The sequence below is a fragment of the Drosophila virilis genome, chromosome X (genome assembly GCF_030788295.1).
Source record: "Drosophila virilis strain 15010-1051.87 chromosome X, Dvir_AGI_RSII-ME, whole genome shotgun sequence".
Lineage (NCBI taxonomy): Eukaryota > Metazoa > Arthropoda > Insecta > Diptera > Drosophilidae > Drosophila > Drosophila virilis.
Window position 1 is genome coordinate 11,452,046 of NC_091543.1, and position 12,955 is coordinate 11,465,000.

At 44.2% G+C, this 12,955-nt stretch overlaps 1 long non-coding RNA gene across 1 annotated transcript; it reads right to left on the reverse strand.

Annotated features, from left to right (window-relative positions):
* Window positions 1–884: 884 nt before the first annotated feature.
* LOC26530820 (uncharacterized) lies at window positions 885–1,476 on the reverse strand. Its single transcript, XR_001449917.3, has 3 exons — window positions 1,322–1,476; window positions 1,185–1,266; window positions 885–1,117 (listed from the first exon to the last, which is right to left on the reverse strand). It is a non-coding gene; the product is annotated as an uncharacterized lncRNA (long non-coding RNA).
* Between the last annotated feature and the right edge of the window lie 11,479 nt (window positions 1,477–12,955).

Consider the following 12,955-nt stretch of genomic DNA (forward strand, 5'->3'; position numbering starts at 1 on the left):
CAGACACACACACACACACACACACGCATTCACATTTTTTTCTTTTACGGAAAGCCACTTGCAATCGTTAACCGCGATTTTTTTTGCGCTCGTTCTTAATTCGCTTAAAAAAACATGATGAAAAAAAAGGCAAATAAAAATTGGCAAAATTTAATAAGGACAAAGCGCGCTCGACACTGCTTAGGCAGGAGCAGCGTAGAGTGGGCGTGGCGTGGTGGGGGGAGAGGGCAACTGCCTGGACCTGTTCCGTTGATGAGGATCAGCCAAGCGGCGTGCGGGCGAATTATGCGATTTGCGCATGCAAATCAAATCTGGTCACATATGCGTGAAATCAGCCCCCCACCCTCCCCACCTTACCCGCCACTTCCACTCCCCCTCCTTCACACCCAACCACCAAACAGTTGCCGCCCGTCACCCGCCATGTTAGACCACGCTGGAGCGGAAAAGGACACGAAAAAATTCGCGAGTTGAAAATTTTTAATTTGCAATTTTGCGATAATCAGTTTTATATTGAGTTGTTGCCGCTGCACGGGAATGTATATTGTGGTTAAGTTGATTTGGGGCACGGCAGGGGGAGGCTGGTTGCTTGGCTGCAGAATGGGCGTTTGGCTCGCATGCAAATGAGTGAAGCAATTTACCTTGACGAACCCGCAAACGCGGGGGCAATCCTGCAGCTGACAGCTGCCTCCGCGGGCAGAGGGGACGAGGTCGGGCGAATCGAATTAAATTAAGCAACGAATCGCAATGCGAAAAACAAATTCACTTAATGCGATTTATTATATTGATTGCGATTCTGATTTGGCTTTGAGTGTACGCAAAAGCTTGCAAAAATTCGCATGATTTCGCGTGCTGCGGGCCAAAAACAAACTGGAAACGTAGCCGCGTTAGGGAGAATACGTTACTCGGGATATATTAGATTATATATATATATATGTATATGTATTTGTAATCTAGGTGTACAAATATTATCTTTACTATAAATGAAACCGACTTGTAATTTAACCGCACGTTATCCAGTTGGACATCAAACATCGAACACCAGAATTTGAGGAGTTTTCTTGAACCATTTAGTCTGACATAATACGCTTTTACTGGTAGGAACAAATATGAACTGTGTCTGCTTGGAAGGGGCAAGGCTAAGATATATTGAATCGCATTCGACTTGAACAGCGCTGCCAGCTTACCTGGAGATATGTCCAGTATTTACAACAACTATAACAGATCTGTCCTTCGGCTGCTCTAGATAGATTCCTAGGGCCGGCTCGACTGAGGGAGAACGCATTGAGAGAGGAGGAATTTTATAAGAGTGCAGATAACTTACACGACAAACCAAAACAAGCTAAAAACAAAAAAAAAAAAAAACTTAAATCAACTTAAACTACATTTTGGACTTTTACATTTTTTATTAAAATTGGTTTTTTTTTTCCGAAAATATAGAATTTTTGTTTTGTTGCTCTCTCTACTGAGCTCAGAGTCGAACTGAAGGTATTTCGTGTGTAGTTTCTACATGAGAAACTGGATGACAGTAGATGCCCAGGCTACGTACTTCTGATCAAATTTTAAATATTTAGTCACAGCATTCTCTTTTTATATAAAGCATCTCAAGGATTTCCGATTGGAAAATTACATAAAACGTATACATGAACTGATGTCTATGCTGCTGGCCATAGAGTCTATTAGCTGGTGTCTGGGTTCTGTTAATTCTTATTAATAGGATCTACAACATTCGTGTAATATGTGCAAGTTAATATCTGCTGCTACTAAAAATCTCGCATATTAAGCCCGAATAGCTCTGCTTCAAGCATTTATCCTTGCTCTAAAGGTCAGCCAGGTAACCTGGGCTTTTTGGCTAACCATCCGATCGGTCTCAAACTTATTTTCAAATATCTTTGTTCACACACTACACTACTAGCTAAGCATGGGAAAGAGCAGAGCGTTCTTGAGTTCTTGAGAATCGAGGAGTAGAGCGCTTGATTAAAATTCGTCTTATTTGAATTTGCAGCAGAGCGTCAAATAAGCTTGGTCTGCATTTGGTATTACAAAGCGAACATGCATGCATGCATATATTCATAGTTGCATGCATACATGCATGCATGCACATAGCACACATACGCCCACGCACACACACACGCACATATATAATACGTATATGCTCGTAATACATTCACATATAATATTAATTAGCCCAGCTTACTTTTTTCAATACTTAAATTAAAAATAAATACAAAATTGAAACAGAAAAATGTTTAAATGAACAGAAATTCAATTTGATTTTGCAGCAGAAATCGCAAGTGAATGTATTCAAGAGAATTCATGCACGGATTATATGTGCTAGGGTGGAGGAGGGATGGATTGAATGTGTGATTGGGGTTGCTGACCACTTGTACTCTTGGGGCTCGGCTCATGATCCTTGTATGGTTTATTTTAAGGCGGTCGAGTGGGGAAGGGAAAGGGAAACGGATAGGGGAAGGGAATGCGAATGGCGCAATTTGAGGCAACAATTTGGAAAATTGAAATGAAATTTAAGCCTTGCAATTTGCACGAAAATCTCAGCGTCGCATCGACCACACGAATGGCCTTAAAAATGTCTTTAGACTTCAGGGCAAAAGCCCCAAAAGTGTGTGTTTGTGTCTGTGTGTGCGTGTGTGTGTGGTGTCGTAATAGACGATGAAAGCAAACAGCCGCAGAGTGGCTAAAGAAAAAACAAAGACGGCCAAGGGAAATGCATACGGGAGGACTATTTGAAATACCAGATTGGAGTGAATGAAAGCAGCAGCAGCAGCAGCAGCAGCAGCAGCAGGGGCTTGGATTGAGGTTGAGGGGGGTGAGGGGTTATACATATATATATGTATATATATATTCCTTTTTGGTTTTTGGGTTCGTTTTTCGGTTTGCGCCTTTGCATCTTTTGGCGTCTTTAGTGTGGTTTTGGATTTCTTGGCTCAAAACTTGCCAGCCAGGCCCAACTGGGTCGCTCTAGGTGATGCCAGGGTGTGTGTGTGTGTGTGTGTGTGTGTGTGTGTGTGCGTATGGCCGCAAGTTGCAGTTTTGCCTTGAAGTGCTTTGTAGCTGCTTTTGGCTTTGCTATGGCTGCACATCTTACAAAATTCTTTAAGATCTTCGACTGCGGTCGCTTTGACGACAACATTTGCCAAGGGCCTGCAAAGCGATAGGGGGTTGAGGAGGGGCCTTTGAATGCTTTGGTGCCTTGGTCGAACGTTGCTGGTCGCTGACCAGTCAAATGCAAATACAAGCAGCTAAATTAAATGTGCTCGACTCGCTCATGCAATATTAAAAACCTGAAAGAGACGTCCAAAGACAAACACACACGAGTCGTGGTGGGGGCTGGATGTTGGGGGTTGGGGTCTGGCTTTACTTGTCAATTAGAGTGCGCGTTTCTCGATATCATTTTGTTATTCACATCACGTGACTTGATTCAATTAACCGATGCGCTGCTGGCCACAGAGTTTACTTTAACCACTGGCTTTTCCCTTGCCCAATGTACTTACTTTTCCACTACCATTCGGCTTACCCTTTCACCAGTTGCTGCCATTTCCACACATGCACGGCCGCAACGCGCGTCCCCCATATGCTAAAAGGGCGTTCGAGCCACTTAAGCGCCAGCCACGGCCCTGGCCCTGACCCTGTTCACCTGCTCGGCCCGGCTCTGTCTCCTTTCCACAGCTCTAAAATCCACGCTGGTCAGTCGCGTGTCCACACAAACACACATACACACACACACATGCAAGGCCAGGGCTATTCACACGCCCGCTAAAAAGGGTTATTAACTCGTCAGCTTGGCTAAATGTCAGCTCAGGTGGCCGCACGGGGGGTTTCGTTGAGTGGAATCCCTGACAAAATCGTTGCCTGATGCGTGGTCACGCACCATTATCGCCACGACTAACCCCATCGAGTCCAGCGGGCAGCAGGCAGGGCTCATGGGTCAGGGGCAGTGGGCAGGAGGGCCCACTGGCCACTGGTGGACTGCCCCCCGGCCTCACACTTCATTTGTTAGCCCTTTGCTGGTTTGCTGGGCCGCCTATCAATGAAGTTGTTAATTTTGTACTTTCAGCGACCCAACACCCACCCGCTCGTACCCTTCCCCCTCCCCCTCCCCCGACCAAGCTGAACCCCCAATTGAGCCACCTCCAACGCTCGCTTGTCCAGCCCGTAATTTCAGTGAGCTCTGAAAGGCTTAATTATTTTTGTGATACGCCTTAATCCAATAGCGATTGCTTTAACATTCCCATTCAGTTTGCTGCGCGGCTGGAAGCGAATTTAATGGGCTTTCAAGTGAACATGGAGGACGCCCAGTCAAGTCCAAGTCGGCTGCTCAGTTGAACTAAGACAACCGACAAATGTCTGCAGCGCAATTGAAGTGAGCATGGAGAACATGGGCTCAAAGGAACACAAGAAGCACGAGCTGCTTACGAATTGACAGTTTCCTAAGTGAACATGGAGGACACGAGCATGCTGCATGTATGATAAACAGGCTGTCTTTGGTAATCCATCAATAGTTTGCTTGGCATTTGCTTGAAATACAAAGATGAAGTGCTTAAAGTGAACACGGATGAACATTCGAATGAGTCATACATTATTTTTAAGTTAACGTCCCAAAAACTTGCCTATATATTGGATGAATCCGAACACTATATCATATATCCATGAGTTTCATTATGTTCCTTACAGAACCTGATAAACATTAAAAAACTATATTATACAGCTGTCATAGGAACGATCAGTCGAAAATGAACTTTTGGTAAGTTTTTCATGCTATCTTGACCAAGCCTGGCATTTACATTTATCCAAATTTTTTCACTACTATAATATCAGAAACCCTCGAAAACTGAGTTTTTGTATGGCAAATTATTCTGTTGCCAAGATTATTATTAGATATTCAATTTTCGGCGTGGCGAAGTTATCCTAAAGTTCTCATTCCGTTTTAAGACAGCAACCTTTTGGGTTAGCTGCTTCGAGTTTGATATCATATTTTTTCTATGGTCATCAAGCGGCGAGGGTAACAATTATGAGTCGTATAGGAAAATTACAGGTTGCCAGTTGGTTGTTGTCTTTGGGTTTAAGTGCTCCAGCGGGAGGAGTTGGGTGTGAGTTTGGGTTTGGGTTGAGGTCAAACGTTTTGTATGGTGTAGGTTGCCTTTAAGTGAGCGACGCGTCGAGAACTTAAACCTGGGCCAATCGCAGGTGCGTGTGTGTTCCTTGCAAAGGGCTACTCAGCTGGCGGTGGGCGGGTGGCTGGTTGAATGTGTGGGTGGTTATGGGTGCTTATAATCAGAAACTATAACAACTTTGCGCATAATCACGAATCATTTGAGTGCAGCCGCACCGAAATCCCAAACCGAAACCGAAACCGAAACGTGAAATGCAAATTACCCCAGCAAGCACATAAAGCAAAGGCCGTAGAGCTCATCCTGCGAAGAAGAAGCAGCACACACAGAAAAGGACACTACACACATTACACACACACACACACACATATGGACACATACACACATTGGGCAGGTCGTATGGGCGCAATAATAAATTGAAGTAACAAAATCTTAACAATTACAACAGCGTTGCCAAAGACGGGACACCAAGGACCAAGGCCAGGACACACACACACACACACAGACAGACAGACAGACAGACAGACAAGCACACACACACACACATGGCTGCCCCGGATGCAAAGGCCACAGCTGAGAGTCTGCTGAGCTTAAGGGGGAGAGGCGGGGCGCGCTGGCGGCGGCGGCTGGCCTAAACCCGTTCGCATTTGGAGCGCTTCAGCATGAGCCCAATAAGTCTACGGTAATAATCGAGCATAAAGCACAATTTATTTTCATAAAACCTACAGACGTAAGCTTTATTGGGCCGCGGTAAGGGAGAAAGAGGGTGGGGGGGGGGGGGGGGGGGCACACACAGGATACGCCAGCTAAAACAACGCTCGCCACCCGAAAAATGTCTGCCTTTAAGCCCGTGCCGGTCGACTTTTGATTTTAAAACAGTGACGGCCATAAGTAGTTGTAATGGCAGTTGCCACTGGCGGCATGTGTGTGTATGCGTGTGTGTGTGTGTGTGTGAGGAGTGAGGTGGTGCTGCCGTGCTTCAATTTGGCTGAGATGCTGGGCAAAGTCCTTGCACGACGACGCTTTTGTCAGACTGTACGGGAAAAACCGCATAAGCGCGAGCGTCGCCCCCCCCCCTTTAACAGCACAGCCGCGCCCACAAACCAGACGCTGGCCCTGTGGGCTGCTTGTCGTCGCAATTTTATGGCAGCAGACGCCTCATTGTTGTTGCTGTAGTAGTAGTAGTTGGCAACGTGGTTGCCTTTGCCAGAAGCTTAACGAACATTTTACAATGCCCATGATGCATTAATATCCGAGACCGAAAAACGCCCGGCAACGGCACCGGCACCGGCACCGGGCCCTGGCTAGCCCAATACCCCGACTGCACACAACCGACCTTGTAGTCCTCTTACCCCCTATACATTTCCCCCCTTAGACAATAGTTGCCCGGTCTACCGGTCTTGGGCTTCGTAAAGCGCAGATAACAACAAAACTGCAAATGTGTAGCATACATTTTTGGCAGTTGAATTAGAGGAGGGGGCTGGGGAAACTAAAAACTGTAGCATTTTCAGCACATTTAAGAGAGTGGCAGGGGGGTAGGCGGGTGCGGGTAGTTCAAGGGTTGGGGCTAGTGTCGTGCCACGCCAGCTTATCGCATGAAATTAGCTACCCTCGTCGACCGTGCTCTCTCTGTGTGTGTGTGTGTGTGTGTGTGTGTGGAGCTGGCATTTTTTTTTGGGCTTTGCAGACTTGAATTTTCGTTGTCTGATCCCACTATTTATTAAATTTCAATAAATAATTTTGTTGCCCGGGCCAAGAAAAGAAAAAGGGTTGCCAGCGAGCGAGAATTTTGGACTATGGAAGCAATCGACGCTTTGACATTGGCTAACATATGGGTTAACATAACAGATAACAGAAAACTGTTAAGGTAACATATGTTAAGCAGAGCAGCTGTTAAAGTAAGTGCGAGTCTTTGCATTTTCTTCATGTTTTTCTTAGTTATAAAAGTAGTTATAAAAGTGTTTATGCTGTAAGCTCTTAATTGCATTAACGTCTATGTGGCTTACAATAGATTTGTAAAATGCATTTTCTGTAAACCATTTTACAAATGGTGGGCTGTATCAAAGCTAAAAACGGCTTAGATTTGAGCCATGTCCAACTGGAGCAGGTCAAGCTGAAGTGAGCTCAAGAAAACCCGTCTATGTTTATTTGCAAGTGTTTATGCAAATTGTTGACTTAAAATTGATAGAGATTTCAGTAAATGAAGGCTTTGGAAGCATCATTTGACTGAAGTATCATAATATTCCAATTTAGCAGCGATTTTTGCAGCGAGTTCAATTAAAATATTCATCCCTCAAGTTTGAGGACATAAACTGCAAAGCAACACACAGAAACCTAGCTTTATACTTGGCCTAATAAAAGCTGTCACCAAAACAGCAATTTTGCCCACTGTGCACGGTGACTGTGTTGTGTGTGTGTGTGTGTGTGTGTGCGTGTGTGTGTGTGTGTGTGTGTGTTTGGTTTTTGCTGATTTCGATTTTGGCAGGCGCAAATGACTGCATCAATGTGTGCATTGATTGCCATTTTGGGCCTGATCTGCCCCGGAACCCGCAACCCGACACCCATCGCCCGGCGCTCGGCTGCCCGCGCCCAACAACGGGCCACTAACTAACCGTCTAACATTTGGCGCTTGTCACGCCCCCACCCGCCCTTAACTCCAGCACAAACTGACGCGGCGCAGCAACCGCAAACAAATCAACAAAGCAATCAACGTCTATTTGTATTTTAACACACACACACACACACGCACACACACACACACACTCATAAGCTGGCCAAAAAGTGCAAATCAAATTTCGTGTGCTTTCCGTTTGCCACAATTTCGACCAAAATAACGCGGCTACACGCAGCGTTAGATAGAGATACCATTCATGAATGCGAAACGAGTACCCGTACGCCCCAGCGTGAGTGTGAGCAGTGCGGCAGGATCTCAAGCGTACTCCTCGCCCAGGACGAGCATACGAGGTCCTAGGCACCGCCCTTTCCAAAAGCTGAAAACGTTTAATTAGCCACTGGCAAGTACATAAAAAGGAGATACGAAGGGGTTTGGGTTGAAAAGGGGGAGCGGGGTGTTAAATACACAGACCACATAACATGCATTTCAGATTAATGAGTCGATTGTACACGATTCTATATATGGTGTAGTATATAGACATAGATACATGATAAAATATATATAAATATCTTGCCAAGGAAACCGCAGACCTTTAGAGTATTGAGAAATGCTTGAACCGGAGAAACTTGGGCTCATAAGAGAAATCATGAGAAGATTGTGGATAAGGATATAAGATATTAGACATATTCCTAGTTGTCTGCCCTCTAGCGAAGTTCCTCCTCTCTCAATGCATTCTCCCTCAGTCGAGCCGGCCCTAGGAATCTATCTAGAGCAGCCGAAAGATAGATCTGTTATAGTTGTTGTAAATACTGGACATATCTCCAGGTAAGTTGGCTGCGATGTTTAGGTCGAATGCGATTCAATATATCTTAGCCTTATCCTCCCTAAGCAGACGCAGTTCATCTTTGTTCCTACGAGCGTATTATGTTAGTCTAAATAGTTCAAGAAAACTTCCCAAATTCCATATCAATTCTCGTTCAATTAAAAAAAGAAAATATTTAAGTGTTGATGTTCCTTCAACTGCAAAGCTCTTACATTTGATCTGGTTAGTAATTTAGATCTGGAAACTAGAAAGTACGAAACACTAAATTCCCTTTGCAGATAGTATAAAGCGGGGCATTCAACCGGATCCCAAGGGAACTTTTTGATGGAGAGTAGTGCCATGTTGTGCCATACAGTTTAGGTTATATTTGATGTCGATACAGAATCGGTTATTGTATATATAGTATTATATAGTTGGAGTAGACCGTGAACCACAAATACACGCCCCATTCTAATGCTGTATTCGATCTGTATCAAATTTCAATGCGGAATGTTGTGGAAATCAAATTGTAATCAGTTGAGCTGACAAATAATAATAAATATAATAATTTCCGTTCTGGTAGAGGAAATGCCCATTTCGAATGGGAAGTATCGATGATTATGGCGCTTGCCTCTGCCCGGTCCGGTTGATGGCGTAAAATTAGTCAACAATTTGCGCTGCATTCCACTTAATCTGGCCAGGGACTGGATGATGTGTTGTTTACACTTCGCCGGCGACAACAACACCACACACACGCACACACACACACACACACACACACACACACACACACACACACACACACACACATCCAACAAAGGAGCGAGCGAAAAAAAAGAGCCAACACAAATTATTTCCGTCTTATTACACAGCAATGCCATATAAGCCGGCCATAAGAATAAGCACTCATAAGGGTACGACACGGAGCTGGGGTCAGAGTTTGGGTTCAGGTTGAGATTCGAGTTCGAGTTCGGGCTCGAGTTGGGGTTTAGTTCAATGTGTCAGTGCGAGGCAAAAGAAAAGGCGAAAAATGTTTAAAAATAAGCATGCGTGCTCTACTTGCAAATGCTCGACTAGCAGATGCCCTGGACACACATGTCTTTTTCTTTCTTCTCCTCTTTTCCCTAAATCTCAATCTATGGAAGTTGCGCTTTTTTTTCTCCTTACAACATTGGAGTTTAAATTGAGAACTTAAGATCATCAAAAGCATTTGCAGTTTACAGGTTTCACATATACCGACTTATAGACAGACCTATAGACCGCACCTATAGGCAGACCTATTAGAGATTCAGGCTTAGTTGTACTGATAAAGGATATATATACACTTTCGTAGATTCTTCCCTCTGTTACAAATAAGTGCGCTTCAGGGTATAAAAATGCCATCATAATTTTCAAGAAGGTTTGTGAAGGTGTAGAAGATGTGAGGAAAAGAATGAAGTTACGTTATGCACTAGCCTATACCCTATAACCAAATCAAAAGTAAAGCAGATCCCAAAAATGATCTAGATCTTAAATTTATATTTAACAGAATATCTGCTTGTCTGCCAGACCTCTTATATATTTACAGGGTATTTGTCAGAATTAGAAGAAATTACAACTGTATTGATACATTTATGTTAATCAGCTTGTGATATATGAGTTATAAGCGCTTATCTTACATTTTTGATAGCTAATGATTAAAATACCCGCTTCTGGTCTATGCAATAGTTGCAGGGTATTGCAAAGTCAGTTTCTATTGGAGTGCAGAGATAGCTGGCAGCGTTTTGTTCAATAAATGGAAATGTGAAAATGCGCCCGATGCGACTACAAGCATAATAGACTGACCCAACTGGAGCTGGCAAATCAGCTCAGCCAGCCAAATGGACAGCGCTTTGTCAGCGCCCAGATACAAGATACAAGCGTTCAGATTACGTAAGCGACGCGTCATAAACTGTGCACAGAGTACCGAGTACTTGTAATCCGCATCCCTCCCTCCCCCTTCCTGTCATTCCCTAACAGCCCTCTTAAGCTTGTATTGTTGGGTATGCCTGGCTGGCTGGACACACTCGACATTTGACAAAAGCGTCGAGCAAACAATGGAATTGCTGGCTGGCTCAGCCGCAGTCGAAGTCAACGTCAACGTCAGCGTTGCCGGAAACACAATGAAGTGAAAAATATGATATGATGGGGCGATACTCTTCGTTGCGGGGGCATGAGGCACGGGGCACGGGGCGTGCAGCCCTCGAGCTGCCCCCAATTGTGTTGTTGCCTTCTTTTCTTTGCTATTTTATTTATTTTTTTCATTTTCCCTCCTGTTTTTTTTTTTTTATTATTTATTGTGATTTACAGTTGAATGCTTGATTTGATTTTCAAGTGGTTCCCACGCCAGACCCCAAAACATAGCCAACGACCATTTGCAGCTTCGGCTTCCTGACAAACATGGTCCACCCCGCCGCCGTCCCCGCACCGCCCCCGCAACCAAACCCAATGCGCGTAGTTAATTAGTGGCCATCAGTCAATTGGAGTCGTGCCCTGCCCTGTTTTTTTTTTTTTTTTTTTGGTTCCGCCTCTTCGTTTTGTTGTTGAGCAATTTTTCAGCCTGAAGCGCATTTCGATAACGATTGCCAATACTCGATACACGTGCGGGTTCGGGTTCGGGCTCGAGTCCGGCTCACAACAAAGGTGAACTTGAACTTGCAATTTGCATTTGGCATTTGGCGTTTGGTATTTGCCAAACAAATTTGGAAGCGTCGCAGACAGGCTCATTGGGCAGCTGCATAATGGAATTAGCCGGTAGCCGGCACGACACATCTGGCTTATCGATGGGCCCCCGGGGACGCATACGTTAACGCCAAAATGCGTTGCCGCCCGCTGCGTCGACCCGCTCGCAAATCATCGATTGCCATTTGCAGTGTGTCCTTTTCTTTTTTTTTTTTTTTTTGCCTGGCGACTCTCCACATGCGCCCACACCATGCCGACTGCCAGTTTGCCTTGTTTATGCCACTTTGATTGTCTCACGTGTGGACAATTTGTTTGCAACGCACTGCGGCGCCTCGCTCTCCATAAATCCCACAGCATTAACCCATAATTTTTTAATAGATTTTCTGCTATGGCAGGAGATGTTTCCCTTCTCTTATTCCTTTTACTTTTTTGTTGCTGCACTGAGAAAAATCTTTCAGACTTTCCAAATTAGCAACTTAAAGATTTTTTCTAATGAGTTCCTTTGGTTGCATTTATTTAATTGGCCAGTTTTGACGATCTGGCAGCGCTTACGTTCGAATTAAGTGAACTGCGCCTGAGCTGAGGCATACTGTTGAGTTGGATGCACCTGATGTATGCACACTACGTATTTATGAAAGCGTGAATTGACTGCGCTTCAACAAATATCTTAGTTAAAGTAGGTTTCCCGAGGAATTTGACTCTGTTGTAGATCATTAAAAGAATTTAAAGTCGATATATTATGTATATATGCATGTATATTGTGCATACATAGATCAAACCTTCTCATTCTCTATCTGACCACAATTATACACCTTCATTACATACTCGTAGATGTCAAACGATTCTCAGTTTGAGCAAATTTTGCTCAGTGCAGCAAACGCTTTGTAGAGTCTAGTGCATACAATGTGAATGGGGATCGAAAGTGGAAGGGTATAGAGTGGGACAGTAAGGGGGAGAGGGTGGTAGACAGCGAGTTCAGTTCAAGTTAAGAGCGTAACAAAAATGCGCATCACGTAGCGTCGTTCAAAGTGAATATGTCCAAGTGAATGTTGCGTGATAAGCGCCCAGAGTTATTGCGTCTGCCAAGTGGCTCCATATACCAAACGCACACACAAACACACACACACACACACTCGCACACATTGGCTCACATGAGTGTGTGTTGGAGAGCACGCGACGCGTCATGCAATAAATGTTGCCTACTTTTTGGGGCTGGCTGTGCAAATATTTATTGAACATTTTAATTCGTTTGTTGTTGCAAATAAATTCTGATTTATTGGCAATAAAGCGCACAAATAGACAATATGCTTGCCACTGAAACTAGCCAAAAGCAACTGATAAATAAGCCCCCCTCACACACACCCACCCCCCGCCGTAAACAATGCCTCGCTGTGCTGGACATGTGAACAGAAGCCTAAACGGCTCGTGTGCTGAATTTTCAATTTTTCTCTTTATTTTTCTTCTGGTTTTTTATTTTGTTTTCTTCTGCTTTTTTTTTTTAAGTTGGCAATTATTAACTGAGTTGCTTGTGACTTGATCTGTATAGCCTGTACTCATTAAAGAGACGCTTTTAAGTGTGCACAAAATGCGTTTCAAGAAATTTTATTCTACAGTTGTTGTTGAAAATCGATAGAAATATCGTTTGCTTACAGCTTGGCATATGAGTTGGCAACACTTGTGGGTGATTCTCAGAATTAATGTCGCCGGAAGAAT